This window comes from Carcharodon carcharias, chromosome 1 (assembly GCF_017639515.1).
Source record: "Carcharodon carcharias isolate sCarCar2 chromosome 1, sCarCar2.pri, whole genome shotgun sequence".
Classification (NCBI taxonomy): Eukaryota; Metazoa; Chordata; class Chondrichthyes; order Lamniformes; family Lamnidae; genus Carcharodon; species Carcharodon carcharias.
In genome coordinates, this window is record NC_054467.1 from 216,053,216 (window position 1) to 216,069,255 (window position 16,040).

The 16,040-nt window shown below is 43.6% G+C and overlaps 1 protein-coding gene across 5 annotated transcripts in view; it reads right to left on the reverse strand.

The window, feature by feature from the left end:
- LOC121280757 (WD repeat-containing protein 7) overlaps window positions 1-15,521 on the reverse strand; it is a 767,874-nt gene extending 752,353 nt beyond the window's left edge. For 4 of the 5 annotated variants that reach the window (XM_041192931.1, XM_041192938.1, XM_041192948.1 and 1 more), the window contains exons 1-2: window positions 15,421-15,510; window positions 2,696-2,796 (exon numbers count right to left, since the gene is read on the reverse strand). The gene's annotated coding sequence lies outside the window, so the exon portion shown is untranslated. Of the gene's footprint in view, window positions 1-2,695; window positions 2,797-15,420 lie in introns of all 5 variants that reach the window. The other variant, XM_041192924.1, reaches the window with a different exon arrangement.
- Between the last annotated feature and the right edge of the window lie 519 nt (window positions 15,522-16,040).

Sequence of the window (16,040 nt, forward strand, 5' to 3'; positions counted from 1 at the left end):
AAGAACAGATTCATACGATATCTTTGATCAATACTGCTTACGTGGTTTATGGATTTATTGTCCACCAGTACTCTAACAACTTAAATTCCTTCAAATGATATAAAATAAACATGTTCTACATGTTGGGAACCTGATGAAAACATAGGGCTGTTCGGAAGGCTAGACAGTAATGCTAGAGTAAGGGATATGCCATGAGGTTACAGATTATACTGGAATATAGTTCTGCTGATGCTGCTGGCTTGCAGAGCCTCACATATACCTAGTTTTGACTTGCTAAATCAGTTTTCAATCCATCCCAGTGTCAACCAGCACATTGGAGGAGGTTGTCCTTAGTATGACTTTGTTTCCACAAGGACTGTTTGGTGGCCACTCAAAGCAATACTGGCATGGATAGATGCATCTGTGACAGGTAGGTTAATGAGGACCTAGGTTTATCTTGTGCATTGGCTCTCCAACTATCTGCCACAGGCGCAGTCTTGCATCTACCTCCTTCAGTCAGCTCAGTCAGTAGTGGTGTTACCGAATTACTCTTGGCAATGGGCATTGTTAGGAAGGTATAATAATTTTCCTAATATTATTGTGATTTATTGTAAAAGTAATTAATAATAGGGTTTGGATAGTTTCTGTGTATGTGTGGGGGATTTAATTAAATTGGCTCAGCTGGTCTTGGAATTTGGAAGTATCAAAAGAAGTTAGATAGAAAGGGAAAAAAAACAAAAAAACTGCGGATGCTGGAAATCCAAAACAAAAACAGAATTACCTGGAAAAACTCAGCAGGTCTGGCAGCATCGGCAGAGAAGAAAAGAGTTGACGTTTCGATTCCTCATGACCCTTCAACAGATCAGTTCTGTTGAAGGGTCATGAGGACTCGAAATGTCAACTCTTTTCTTCTCCACCGATGCTGCCAGACCTGCTGAGTTTTTCCAAGTAATTCTGTTTTTTTTTTAGATAGGGGTTTGAAATGCTAAATACGTAAACATGGCTGAAGTCTTAGCATGTCAGGTGTGAGGAGAATTTGCAATTTTAGATAAATTAAGGCAGTTTGAATTTCAAAGAGAAAGTAGGATGTTTATACTAGCCAGATAAGCTAGGCCACGCAGTGTGTTTATTTTTCCCAAAAGTTACTGACAATATTAACACCATGAAAAGTTTTATATTATGGGAAAGTACATTTTCAAAGACATATGTGGCAATGGAATTTACAGATTAAAAAGAGAGAAAATATATATATAAGGGAGAATGAAAGGCTATTTTGGGAGAGGCCCTGTGACATCTAGCAGAAGCTTGCAAAACAGCCTCACAAAAGCCTCCAGCCATGTCTGCATGAGTCTGCTGCATCCAGCCCTTAAGGGTGATAACTGTGCTGGCCTGTCTTTCTAACTTTAAAATCTATTTTGCACTGTTGCCTTATAAGGGGGTGTATTTGGGAGTCAGTTTAGGTAGGATTTTTTAGAATTTACTACAGTATTAAGTAACTGGAATCTTATGTATGTGTTTGACATCATTTCTTTTGTTAATATTTTAATTTAAAACGTTAAAACTCTAAAGATCTTAGCGGACTCATTACTTCTGATTTCAGTGCTCAGTCTTCTCCTAATAAATACAAATTGCAAAACTGTCGTGACCACGGAATCAAGTTTCCCTCATGGATTTGGGTCCGCATAGCACAGGGAACCAGCCGTGTCATAACAGCATTCAAGTCCCCCATCAAGAGGACAATCTGTGCTCTTGCCTCAGTGCTTCTTTGAAGCGCTTTCATCATGGAGAAATACAGATTCATCAGCTGAGGGAGGGGCTTAGTAACCAGCAAAAGGTTTCCTCGCCCAAGTTTGACCTAATGGCATGGAACTTCATGGAGCCCAGAGTCAATGTTTAGAATCCCCAGGGACACTTTCCGTATACTGCCACATTTGACAGGGATGGTGATGAGAGAGTCTGGAATATTGACTGATAGTCATACTCAGAAATTCAAACCTGTATGGGATAGTCTCCAAGGACATCAAATGTTACGAGGTGGACTTTGCTTCGGTCAACAAGACTTCGTCATGTCCATATCCAGTGCCTCGGTCAATAATGGTCCATCTAGTTTTATTCTTAAAAATGTTTGGAGCAGTTTGATATAACTGAGTGGCTTATGCTGCCATTTCAGAGGACAGTCAAGAGTCAACCACATTGCTATAAATCTGGAGTCTAATAGGTCATAAAAATTAAGATCAGCAGGTATCCTTCCAAGAGGCACTTGTGAATCAGTTGGATTTTTACAACATGCAATAACTTCATGATCACCATTAATGACCTTAGCTTCTTATTACAGATTTTTCAACTGAAATAAAATTCATGATGGGATTTGAATATATCTTTGAATTAAGCATCCAGTAACATAACCACTGTTGTACCACACTCATCAGTGGGTTCTGCACACATTACAATATTCCACATTTCCATACAAAAGATAAGTTGCCTGAAATTTGACAGCATGGTTTCAACAATCTCTTCAATGAATTAGCTGATAGCAGAATTTTTTTGACCATTTTAATCACAAAACATTTGAAATAAAAATTACATTTAAGGGCTGTGTTTTGAAGCTGTTTGTATTCACACAGCAAGCCGCAAAATTCTGAAAATGAACAACATATTTGACAGAGACATATAAGCAAACACAAGTGCAGGTCCTAAATCTGGTTCGGCCACTTACTTCTTGTCCCTGGAATCAGACTTTCAAGGGAGCGTTAGCAGAAAGGACTCCTCCACATTTTTCAGCACCATTCAATGTTCAAAGAAATGGAGTTGGCTTCTCTATAGAAATGAAATGAATAATGGTCAGTACTTAAAAGTTAAACAATTACAAAAAATTGCACTCAGTGATGGTCAGGTCCACAATCTCATTCAAGATAGCAAGTGGCAAATTTAGCAGAGAGGAAGAGGAAACCAGTGAACAGATATCATTCAAGACTGCTTTGAATGTTAGTGAATGGGTAGATAGATAGAAATGCATTTATATAAAGATAAAATACTGCAGATGCTGGAAATCTGAAATATAAACACAAATGTTGGTCATGCTCAGGAAGTCAGACAACATCTGTGGAGAAACAAACAGGTTGGTGACCCATTCAAACCCTGCATTTATATGGCACCTTTCATGACCTCAGGGTGTCCCAAAGCACTTCACAGCCAATAAAGTACTTTTCAAGTGTAATTACTATTGTACTATGGGAAACATAGCAGCCAATCTTCGCATAGCAAGATCCCACAAACAGTCATGTAAATAATGATTACATAATCTGTTTGTAAAATAGGAATACTGATCAGTTCTGCCAGCATCTGTGATATAGAAACAGAATTAACATTTTAGGTTGTCAGAACAATCATCTGACCAATTCAGATAGTTGGAATCTTAAATACCTTTTTTTAATGTACTTATTTAAAGGTATTAGAAATGCTATGAAATAGCTACAGAATCTACCTTGTTATTACTTAACAGTGTTAAGATCAGGAGAGCAGTTTATAATAAAAGCAAAATACTACGGGTGCTGAAAATCTGAAATAAAAACAGAAAATGCTGTAAAAACCCAGCAGGTCTGACAGCATCTGTGGAGAGAGAAACAGAGTCAACATTGAGTCTGTCTGAATCTTCTTCAGAGCTGGACGTTAACGAAAACGTTAAACAAAATGTTAACTCTGTTTCCCTCTCTACAGATGCTGTCGGACCTGCTGAGTTTTTCCAGCATTTTTTGTTCTTAGAGCTGTTTATAATGTTTACTGCAGTCCTGCTGCACCTTAAACATGGCTCTATCAATTGGTAGTGAAGACACCAGGCAGGCCAAGGATGCAAATAATACTGGCTGCAATGCAGGCACCAAAGGCAACCAAAGCAATGGGATCTCTGAATGTTTAATTTTCTCTCTAATTTTTACAGCATCATTCAGTTGACTTATCATAAATGTAATTTTCAAAAAGAATACCTACCAAGACCATTACTATTCTGAGAAGCAAAATTTAGAGTTTGTTGGCAATCAGAGAAACAATTCTGCATCAAACAGAAGGATTTGGAATATAGACTGGCTCAAAAACTGCAACTAGATCAGCCAAATGAGTTGGAGGTGACATCAATAAACACTGTCCGGAATGGTGTTGCAAGCATTCACTTGACATAAAATTTGAAAAAATTAAAGACACTTGGTAAACTTTCTGCTCTTAGGGCCTTCAAGCATCAGTATTTGAGGTCTTAGTTTAATGTCTCGTCAGAAAGATGGCACTGCCAGCAAAGTCCCCTGACCCAACCTGGCTAACCCCGGCCACCCAATGGCTGCCCAACTCAACCTGACCCAATCCCACCATCAACTAGCCCCCAACCCCACCTGACAAGCCCCCACCTCCCCCTCACCCAACCTGACTAGCCCCTGACCTGACAAACCCCCGATCTACCCACTCACCCACCTGCCATCTTACCTATTTCACCAACATAATCGCCTCACCCACATGCCAGCCTGCCACCTCACCCACCAGCCCCCAAGCACCCTACCCAACTATACACTTATCTTCTCTCCATAGCTTGGAAAGGGGCTTTGGGACATTTAACTCACTTACCAGAATAGGCAGCTAGTACCCTAATAACGTGTAACTTGTCTTCCCCCGACACTTCAACGCTACAATGAAACTCTTCAGGGGGCTGTACACTCTGCATTTCTAGAGAAGCCAGGAGCCGAAGCCCCAACTAGAAATGCAGAGCTCTGGCATAGCGGAAAAAGTAGGAGTGGAATGGAAATCTGACAGTAGACTCAGACTCCATAGACGTTTACAGCTCAAAAGGAGGCCATTTGGCCCATCGTGCCCACGCTGGTCAACAAAGATCTGACTACACTATTCCCATTTGCCCTGGAGGGTAAAGCAACTCAAATGAATATCTAAATACTTCTTAAATGTTGACTGTTTCTGACTCAGCCACCCTTTCAGGCAGTAAGTTCCAGGCTCCCAGCACCCTCTGGATGAAAAATTTCTCAACTCCCCTCTTAAGTCTTCTATCTCTTACTTTAAATCTATGCGCCACCCCCACACCGATTACTGACCCCTCTACTATTGGAAAAAGTCCCTTCCTATCCACCCTACCTAAGTCCCTCATAATCTTATACACCTCTATAAGGTCCACTCTCAACCTTCGTTGCTTCAAGGAAAACAACTGCAGCCAATCCAATCTTTCCTCATAGCTCAGACCCTCCAGCCCAGACAGCATCCTGGTAAATCCCCTCTGCAACCTCTCCAGTGCAATCATATCCTTCCTATGTGGTGACCAGAACTGTGGATGTGGTTGTTGGAGGTCAGTCATCTCAGCTCCAGGGCATCAATGCAGGAGTTCTTCAGGGTCGTGTCCTCGACCCAACCATCTTCAGCTGCTTCATCATTGACCTTCCTTCCATCTTAAGGTCAGAAGTGGGGATGTTCATGATGATTACACAATGTTCAGCACTGTTCGCGACTCCTCTGATACTGAAGCAGTTCATACCCAAATGCAACAAGGCCTGGACAATATCCAGGCTTGGGCTGACAAGTGGCAAGTAACATTCACGCCACACAAGTGGCAGGCAATGACCACCTCCCAGCAGGAGAGAATCCAACCATCGCCCCTTAATGTTCAATGGCATTACCATCACTGAATCCCCCACTAAAAATGTCCTGGGGGTTACCATTGACCAGAAACTGAACTGGACTAGCCATATAAATACTGTGGCTACAAAAGCAGGTCAAAGGGTAGGAATCTTGCGACAAGTAACATCTCCTGACTCCCCAAAGCCTGTCCACCATCTACAAGGCACAAGTCAGGAATGTGATAGAATATTCCCCACTTGCCTGGGTGAGTCACGAATGGTGCTGAACATCATGCAATCATCAATGAACATCCCTACTTCTGACCTTAAGATGGAAGGGAGGTCAATGATGAAGCAGCTGGAGATGGTTGGGCCAAGGACACTACCCTGAGCAACTCAAGAAGCTTGACACCATCCAGGACATAGCAGCAGACTTGATTGGTACCACATCCACAAACATTCACTCCCTCCACCACCAACACACAGTAGCAGCAGCGTGTAACATCTACAAGACGCACTGCAGGAATTGGCCAAGGCTCCTTCGACAGCACCTTCCAAAACCAAAACTACAACTACTACCCATCTAGAAGGGCAAAGGCAGCAGATAAATGGGAACACCAACACCTGGAAGTTACCCTCCAAGTCACTCACCATCCTGACTTGGAAACATATCGCCGTTCCATCACTGTCAGTGGATCAAAATCCTGGAACTCCCTTCCTAACAGCACTGTGGGTGTACCTACACCACATGGACTGCAGTGGTTCAAAAAGGCATCTCACCACCACCTTCTCAAGGGCAATAAATGCTCACCCAGCCAGCACATCACATGAATGAATAAAAAAATCCAGGAGGAAAGGGACTACACTTTTACAGATCTCTACAGCAAATGAGGAAAAGAGAGACATGTCAAAAAAAAACTTACTGACAGAAAGGAAGAGAGGCAAAGAGACAGTGTGAATCAAAGATACCAACAAGACCAAGGGAGAAAAAAAGGAATGGCAGGACATTAAAAAGGTGGATGACCGGAGAGAAAAGGATACAATGGAAAAAGAAAAACAAAAAGACAAGCAAGACTTATTTGGGGAGGTGGCTAGAGTGTACACAGGCTTTCAGAAGACTTTTTACAAGGTACCTTATGGAAGATTAAGGGGTATGGAATGAGGAGGATGCCAGCAAATTGGATAGATTGGAGAAGAGCATTGAAGACAAGGGCAGTTTCTCGCCCTCGTTAGAAATGGGTAGTAGCGTCGCACAAAGTTGTGTTTTGGAACTGCTCTACTTCATTGTGATCTTAATGATTTGGATATAAGGCCACAGAGGACAGTGTCAGGTAACAACAATTTATATTTATATAGTTTCTTTAATTTAAGAAATCTCTCCAAGGTGCCTCACAGGAATATTATAAAACAAAATATAACACCATGCCACAGAGGAGATAATAGGTCAGATACCAAAAGCTTGGTGAAAGAGGGTTTTATAGGAGGCACGTGAGGCCGGGAGACGCAGGGAGGGATTTCCAGAGCTTAGGCAACTGAAGACAAGGCCACCATTAATGGAGAATTAAAACTGAGGATGCTCATAAGGCCAGAATTAGAGGAGCGCAGATATCTCAAGAGTTGTGGGGCAGGAGGTTACACAAATAGAGAGGGGCAAGACCATGGAGGGATTTGCAAACAAGGATGAGACTTTTAAAATCAAGATATTGCTTGACCGGGAGCTAATGTACGTCAGTGAGCAAAGAGGTGATAAGTGAACAGGAGTTGGTGTGAACTAAGACATGGGCAACAGAGTTTTGGATGACCTCAAGTTTATGGAGAGGAGAATGTCATAGACAAGCTAGGGGTGCATCGGAATAAACAAGTACAAAGATAACTAAGTCACAAATGAAACTTTCAGCAAACGAGCTGAGACAGGTAGTCGGACGATGTTACAGAGGTGGAAATAGGAGGTCTTAGTGTCGGTATGAATATAATGTTGGAAGCTCATCTCAGACTTAAATGTGACACCAAGGATATATGAACAGACTGGTTTAATCTCAGGCTGTTGTCAGGAGGAGGGATGGAGTTTGGAGTGGGAACCAAAAACAATGGTTTCAGTCTTCCCATTATTTAATTGGAGCAAATTGCTGCTCATCCAGCACTGGATGTCAGATAAGCGCTCCAATAGCTTTGCAACAATGGATGAGTTGAGATGGATGGTAGTGAGGGAGAGCTGGGTGTCGTCAGCATTGAGATGAGAAGTAGGATGGGGCCAAGGGTAGATTCTTGGAGGACACCAGAGTTATCGTTTCAGCTGCAAAAAGAGAAGCAATTGCAAATAATTCTCTGGCTATGACTAGATATATAACAATGGAACCAGGTAAGAGGAGTCCCACCCAGCTGAATGATAGTACAAAGTCATTGAAGGAGGATGGTGTGGTCATCTGCAAACAGGTCAAGAAGAATGAGAAGAGAAAGTTCAGCCTTGTCACAGTCCCATCAGATGTCATTTGTGACTTTGACAAGAGTTGTTTTCGTATTGTGACAGAAACCCGATTGGAGCGATCAAAGATGGAACTCATGGGAAGATGGTATTGGATTTTGGGCGTGACAGCACACTCAAGGACTTTAGAGAGGAAAGGGAAGTTGGCGATGAAAGTAGTATACAAGGACAGTCAAGGACTGATTTCTTGAGAGGGGTTATGATGACAGACTTAAAGAAGAGGGAGAACACTCGAAGAGAGAATACAGTTTACGATGTTAGCTAACATGAGGATCTGGAGGAGAAGTTGGATGGTGAGCAGTTTAGTGGGAATAGAATTGTGGGAGCAGGATGTGGGTCTTATGGACAAGATGAGCTCAGAGATGGCATGAGAGGAGATACGAGAGAAACTAGAGAAGATGCAAGTTCAGCACAAAGGCAATGAAAGGCTTTAGAGGAATTTTGGCCAGGTGGGCTAGTGGAAGGTGATAGGCAGCTGATCAAATTATCTCAATTTTAATGACAATAAAGTCCAAGAACCTCTCCCACTTCTTATTGGAGGTGGAGGGGACAACAGGGAGTGGTTTCAGAAGATGGGCTGCAGTACAGAAAAGCAGATATGGGTTATCTTTGCATTGCAGGATGATCCTGGAATAGTGTGCAGATTTAACAGGCAAAAGAAGGACTCGATCATCTTTTAAGTGATCCAGCCAGATCTAGCAGTGGATGGTTACCAGTTATCTGCCATATCCTTTCAAGTTTGCGTCACTAGGACTTAAGGGAGCAGGGATGAGGGCTGTACCAGGGGAACAGCCAGAGGGGCAGAGAGTAGTGGCTACATTGGGGACTCGGGCATCAAAGATAGGGGTGAAGGTGCAGTTGAACAAACCAGTAGCTGCAGAAATGTGGTTAACGGAGGCTAAACATTTGAGATTTTCAAAGTGAAGTTGTAAATGAATTGGGGAATAGTTCCCCCCCCTCCCCCCAGAGATGGATACATGGAGGTGGTAGGGGCGGGGCATGGATGGGGGATGTGAGTAGTAAGTGATACAAATGATCAGAGATGGCCTTATCTGTAATTGATATGATGCGATTAGCAATACCACATGAGACAGCAAGGCCAAGGGGATAGCTGTTATCGTGGATTGGGGAGTTTACATGGAGGGACAGATTTAGGGAGAATAAGGGGGCAGCGAACTCAGAGGCAGAACATAACAAGTTGAGATGGAGGTTGAATTCACCAAGGATGAAAAGTAGTTTGGTGAAGGAAGAAAGCAGAGAGAACAAAATAAGTGGTAGGTTTTAAGGAACTTCTTACAGGAGCAAGAGGGAAGAAGTTTCAGGAGGGAATTCCAGAGCTTAAGGATGCAGAAAAGGTTAGAATTGGGGGAGCAGGCGGATTTCAGAGTTGTCATAGTGAAGGCTTATTCATTGGCTGTGCTGTGCTTTAGACACCCAGAAGAGGTAAGAGCTGGCATTTAAATGCAAGTTGTTACTTTAAACAGTGAGTGGCAACAGTTGTTTTATCATGGAGGACAGCACTGTCAAATGCAATCCCATTTTCAGTTGCTGATCTACAGAAATATGTGCATTCCAGCAGGGATCATTGGAAAGTGATCTGAAGCATGAACAATTCTGTTTTTTTTCCCCTCTCCTTCTTCATCCAGAGGAAGACAAGTCAATTGTAGCATTTCAACTGCTGCACCAGTTGAAACTAGCTTACTCAGCTTGGACATGCCCCATTTGTTAATAATTGCAAGACAACAACATAAAGGTTTTACATCTTACTGCAATCAGGAATGACGAACAAATAAAACCATGGGTCGTTTAGTAGAACAGAACTTGAATATTGTGAAAAAGATAGACATGTTGCCGAAGCTTTTTGTCTTGCACTCATCAAGACAAATGCAAGGACGTCAAATTTCAAACGATCATAATTTATACGACAGGTGATCATTTAAAATTTGGCATTGTTGCATGTTGTTCTGACGAGTACAAGGCAAAAAGCTTCAGCAACATGTCTCTTTTTTCATCAATGTTCAATGCGATGGGTAGAACTTAGCTGACACTAACTCAACTCCAATATTAAGCAACAACAACACTCTGGTCGGAGTACTTGGAGACAGCGGTCAGGAAGGGCGTGGAAAAAGCAGAGGACAAAAGAAATGGCCGGATGGCAGAAAAGAGAGCCCGCCGGAAGGAAAAAACATCATTCAATCTCGGGCCAACACTATCCATCTGTGCCAGCTGTGGAAGAGGCTGCCGCTCACAAATTGGCCACTACAGCCACAACAGTTGGCTGCAGATTGGGCAGGCAGTGGCTTTGTGGTATTGTCGCTAGACTAGCATTCTCGAGGCCCAGGGCAAATTCTCTGGAGACTTGGGCTCAAATCCCACCATGGCAGACGTTGAAATTTGAATTCAATAAAAACCTGGAATTAAAAGTCTGATTATGACCACAAAAACATTGTCGGTTATTGTAAAAACCCATCTGGTTCACTAATGTCCTTTAGGGAAGGAAGTCTGCCATCCTTACCTGGTCTGGCCTACATGTGACTCCAGACACACAGCAATGTGGTTGACTCTTAAATGCCCTCTGAACAAGGGCAATTAGTGATAGGCAATAAATGCTGGCTGAGCCAGGGCCACCACATCCCATGAAGTGACATAGACCCTGGGCACAGTCCTTCATCAACCAAGACGGACGGATAGGAACAATGCTCTGGAGCCAATGATACAACAGTTGGCTCCAATGAAGTTTCTCTCTGCATTAACTGGGCCAAAGATCTTAAGCTTTGACTCAATGCACTATTAATCATGCACAATTAACCCGCTCTCAGTTTTTGACTCAAGGAAAAGTAAACATGCCCGCTAAATAGTTTGAACCCCAGAATGCAGAATGCAAATTTGCTCCCTCAGTTACTGATTATATAATTTATCCCAAATGCAGCTAACCCACTACAGTTTTCTATGTTTCAAGGTAGAGCAACTGACTGATGGTTGTGTGGGATCAAGCTGCCAGAACACCAATGAAAGAATGAAAGACCTGAACCAAGCCTGGTAACAGGCTGATGCAGTGTCAGTCAAGGCAGTAAAAAACACTCAAAAGATATCTTCTTGGCTGACAATGCTCTAGCATTTTTTTTATTCATTCACAGGATGTGGGCTTTACTGGCTGGGCCAGCATTTATTGCCCATCCCTAGTTGCCCTTGAGAAGGTGGTGGTGAGCTGCCTTCTTGAACCGCCAGTCCATCTGGTGTAGGTGCACCCACAGTGCTGTTAGGAAGGGAGTTCCAGGATTTTGACCCAGTGACAGTGAAGGAGCAGTGATATATTTCCAAGTCAGGATGGTGAGTGACTTGGAGAGGAACTTCCAGGTGGTGGTGTTCATATCTATCTGCTGCCCTTGTCCTAGATGGTAGTGGTCGTGGGTTTGGAAGGTGCTGTCAAAGTAGCCTTGGTGAATTCCTGCAATGTAGATGGTACATACTCCTGCTATGGTGGCAGAGTGAGTGAATGTTTGTGGATGTGGTGCCAATCAAATGGGCTGCTTTGTCCTGGATGGTGTCAAGCTTCTTTAATGTTGTGGGAGTTGCACTCATCCAGGTAAGTGGGGAGTATTCCATCACACTCCTGACTTGTGCCTTGTATATGGTAGACAGACTTTTGGGAGTCAGGAGGTGGGTTACTCATCACATTATCCAAAGCCTCTGACCTGCTTTTATAGTCACAGTGTTTATATGGCTGGTCCAGTTCAGTTTCTATTTAATGGTAACCCCCAGGATGTTGAAAATGGGGGATTCAGTGACGGTAATGCCATTGAACATTAAGGGGTGATGGTTGGATTCTCTCTTGTTGGAGATGGTCATTGCCTGACATTTGTGTGGTACGACTGTTACTTGTCACTTGTCAGTCCAAGCCTGGATATTGTCCAGGTCTTGTTGCATTTGGACATAGAATGCTTCAGTACTTGAGTCGTCGCGAACGGTGCTGAACAGTGCACAATCATTCGCGAACATCCCCACTTCTGACCTTATGATGGAAGGATGGTCATTGATGAAGCAGCTGAAGATGGTTGGGCTGAGGACACTACCCTGAGAAACTCCTACAGTTATGTGCAGGAGCTGAGATGGCTGACCTCCAACAGCCATAAGTATCTTCCTTTTTGCTAGGTATGACTACAACCAGCAGAGAGCTTTCCCCCTGATTCCCATTGGCTCCAGTTTTGTGAGGGCTCCTTGATGCCACACTCTGTCAAATGCTGCCTTGATGTCAAGGGCAGTCACTCTCACTTCTCCTCGGGTGTTGAGCTCTTTTGTCCATGTTTGAACCAAGGCTGTAATGAGGTCAGGAGCTGAGTGGCCCTGGCTAAACCAAAACAAGATGTCAGTGAGCAGTTTTTGCGAAGCAAGTGCCGTTTAATAGCACTATTGATGACCCCTTCCATTACTTTACTGAGAATGGAGAGGAGACTGATGGGGTGGTAATTGTCCGGGTTGGATTTGTTCTGCTTTTTGTGTACAGGAAATACCTGGGCAATTTTTCACAGAGCCGGGTAGATGCCAGTGTTGTAGCTGTACTGGAACAGCTTGGCTAGGGGCGCTGCAAGTTCTGAAGCACACGTCTTAAGTACTATTGCCGGATAATTGTCAGGGCCCATAGCCTTTGCAGAATCCAATGCCTTCAGCCATTTCTTGACATCACGTGGAGTGAATCGAATTGGTTGAAGACTGGCATCTGTGATGCTGGGGACCTCCAGAGGAAGCCAAGTTGGATCATCCACTCAGCACTTCTGTCTGAAGATTGCAGCCTTATCTTTTGCACTGATGTGCTGGGCTTCTCCATCATTGAGGATGAGGATGTGTGGAGCCTTCTCTTCCAGTGAGATGTTTAATTGTCCACCACCATTCACAACCTGATGCGGCAGGACTGCAGAGCTTAGATCTGATCCATTGGTTGTGGGATCACTTAGCACTGCCTATCACTTGCTGCTTATGCTGTTTGGTGCGCTAGTCCTGTATTATAGCCTCAACAGGTTGACACCTCATTTTAAGGTATGCCTGGTGCTGCTGCTGGTATCCCCTCCTGCCCTCTTCATTGAACCAGGGTTGATCCCCTGGATTGATCGTAATGGTAGAGTGGGGGATATGCCAGGCCATGAGGTTACAGATTATGTTTAAGTACAATTCTGCTGCTGCTGATGGCCCACAGCGCCTCATGGATGCTTAGTCTTGATATGTTCAAAATCTAACCCATTTAGCACAATGGAGAGAATCCTCAATGTGAAACCGGTACTTCATCTCCACAAAACCTGTGCGGCGGTCACTCCTACTGACACTGTCATGGACAGATGCATGCAGCAGGCAGGTTGATGAAGATGAGGTCAAGTACGTTTTTCCCTTTTGTTTGTTCCCTCACCACTTGCCGCAGACCCAGTCTAGCAGCTATGTCATTTAGGACTTGGCCAGCTTGGTCAGTAATGGTGCTATTGAGCCACTCTTGGCGATGGGCATTGAAGTTCCCCCATCCAGAAAATATTCTGCACACTTGCCATTCTCAGTGCTTCCTCCATGTGATGTTCAACATGGAGGAGCACTGATTCATCAACTGAGGAAGGGTGGTATGTGGTAATCAGCAGGAGGTTTCTTTGCCCATGTTTGACCTGATGCCATAACACTTCATGGGGTCCAGAGTCGATGTTGAAGACTCCCAGCCAACTCCCTCCCAACTGTATACAACTGTGCTGCCACCTCTGCTGGGTCTCCCCTGCCGGTGGGACAGGACATACCCAGGGATGGGGACGGTGTCTGGGACATTATCTGTAAGTATGATTCCATGAGGATCACTATGTCAGGCTGTTGCTGGACTAGTCCGGAGACAGCTCTCCTAATTTTGGCACTAGCCCCAGATGTTAGTAAGGAGGACTTTGCAGGGTCAACAGGGCTGCGATTGTCATTGTCGTTTCTGGTGCCTAGGTCGATGCCGGGTGGTCCGTCCGGTTTCATTCCTTTTTTGTGACTTCGTAGCAGCTTGTTACAAATGGCTTGCTAGGCCATTTCAGATGGCATTTAAGAGTCAGCCACATTGTCGTGGGTCTGGAGTCACATGTAAGGCAGATAAGGTAAGGATGGCAGATTTCCTTCCCTATAGGGACATTAGTCCTTTGATGGGTTTTTACAACAATTGACAATGGTTTCATGGTCATCATTAGACTTTTATTTCCAGACTTTTATTGAATTCGAACCCAGGTCTCTGGATCACCAGTCCAGCGACAATACCACTACGCCATCGCCTCCCTTATTTTGCTGCTGAAAAAGATCTCCAAGCTACAACTTTAAATAACAGTCACAAAACTAAAGCTGCATTCCTTTTAAATTTTACTTTTCCTCTTACTTCCCCTCTTTCCTCAATGTTATAAATCAGCCGCAATTATGAGGACAGGCAGCTGATTGGCATTGGTGGAGGTGCAATCTAAAATGGTCATAATGTGGCAAACTGCTGAGATTCCATCCAACAATGCAGCGAGGATTACAGACCAGAGCAGCCCATAGAAATTTGCAACATGCCAAGTCATCAAAACCAAATCAAAGTTTTAGCATATCCCCTGACATTAATATTAATCACACCTACATCACAGTTTTCCTCCAAAGCTTTAGAATCACAACTCCAAACCCACACCAAGCTACAAACGACAAATCATCAGGGGGTGGAGGGAATCATTGTCCTCTTTAAGACGGTGTTGGTAATCATTTATAGGGATCAATATCAGCTTCCGCCAATACCAGTGTGAATCCAAGACACAAGGGACAGAGACTAGAGGTCAGCACGCAAACCAAGTTAAAACACATAAAATTACGACTTCCTCAAACGGAGCAGGTTTGGACGAATTTAAAAAGCCTTGGAGAATTTCAGCCTTCAACTGGAGGTTCGCATATACTGTGCGTCAAAACCTGATTTATTACTTTTTGTAAAAAAAAATGCATTATCAGCTGACTGAACATGTAGCAAATAAACACTTTTTGACATCAGATACTTTGTACCAAAATCCCATCGTTATAACCAGGGCTGATCAGTCATCAAGGCCACAAGGCAGCAGTAAATAATAAACAGGTTTTCCTTTAAGCGATTGGGGGGAAATGGGAAGATCAGCACGGCAAAAAATGTTTACAAAAGCAAAAGCAGCAGAGGTAAGTTGTGTTCCCAAAAAGCGCAATTACTTCTGTAACAGTAAAGGCTACACGATTAAAGGCCTGAATGAAATCTGTTAGCAGCTGCATTTCTCGATGTTATTTAAATAGTTTTAAAAACACTGTCAGAGACAGAATGCGGGTAACTCTAAAGGTTCACTTCACTGCCGATTACCCGTGGTCGCTTACCTTCCACGTCTGCTTATTATTTCCCTTCTAATTTCACTCCATATTGCAGCCGCAGGCTCCAGCTCTGACACTGCTTCACCGGCAACAGCTGCACTCACTCGGCTCCGCCCAGCCCTGCCGCTTGTCCAACTCCTCCGGCAGCGCCACCTGCAGCAACCTCTCATTACTCCTCCCCCCCCCCCCCAACAAACTCTGCAGTGGATGATTCTCTGTGGATGAAATTACTTCACTGCTCCCACTGGCAATTCATGCAACTGTACAAAACATTCATATTTCAATCCCCACTCGAGACCTCCTCAAGTAAAAACAGAAAAAATTGACAAGGTGGCACGTCAAAGGTTACTGTGCAAAGTAAGAGCTCACAGCCATACAATATGTTTTTTATTCATTCATGGGATGTGGGCATCACTAGCTGGGCCATCCCTAATTTCCCTTGAGAGCTGAGTGGCTTGCTAGGCCATTTAAGAGTCAACCACATTGCTGTGGGTTAGGAGTCACATGCAGGCTAGACAGCAGATTTCCTAATGGACATTAATGAACTAGATGGGTTTTTACAACAATGGTTTTATTATTAGACTTTTAGTACCACATTTTTTCTATTGAAATCAAATTCACCATCT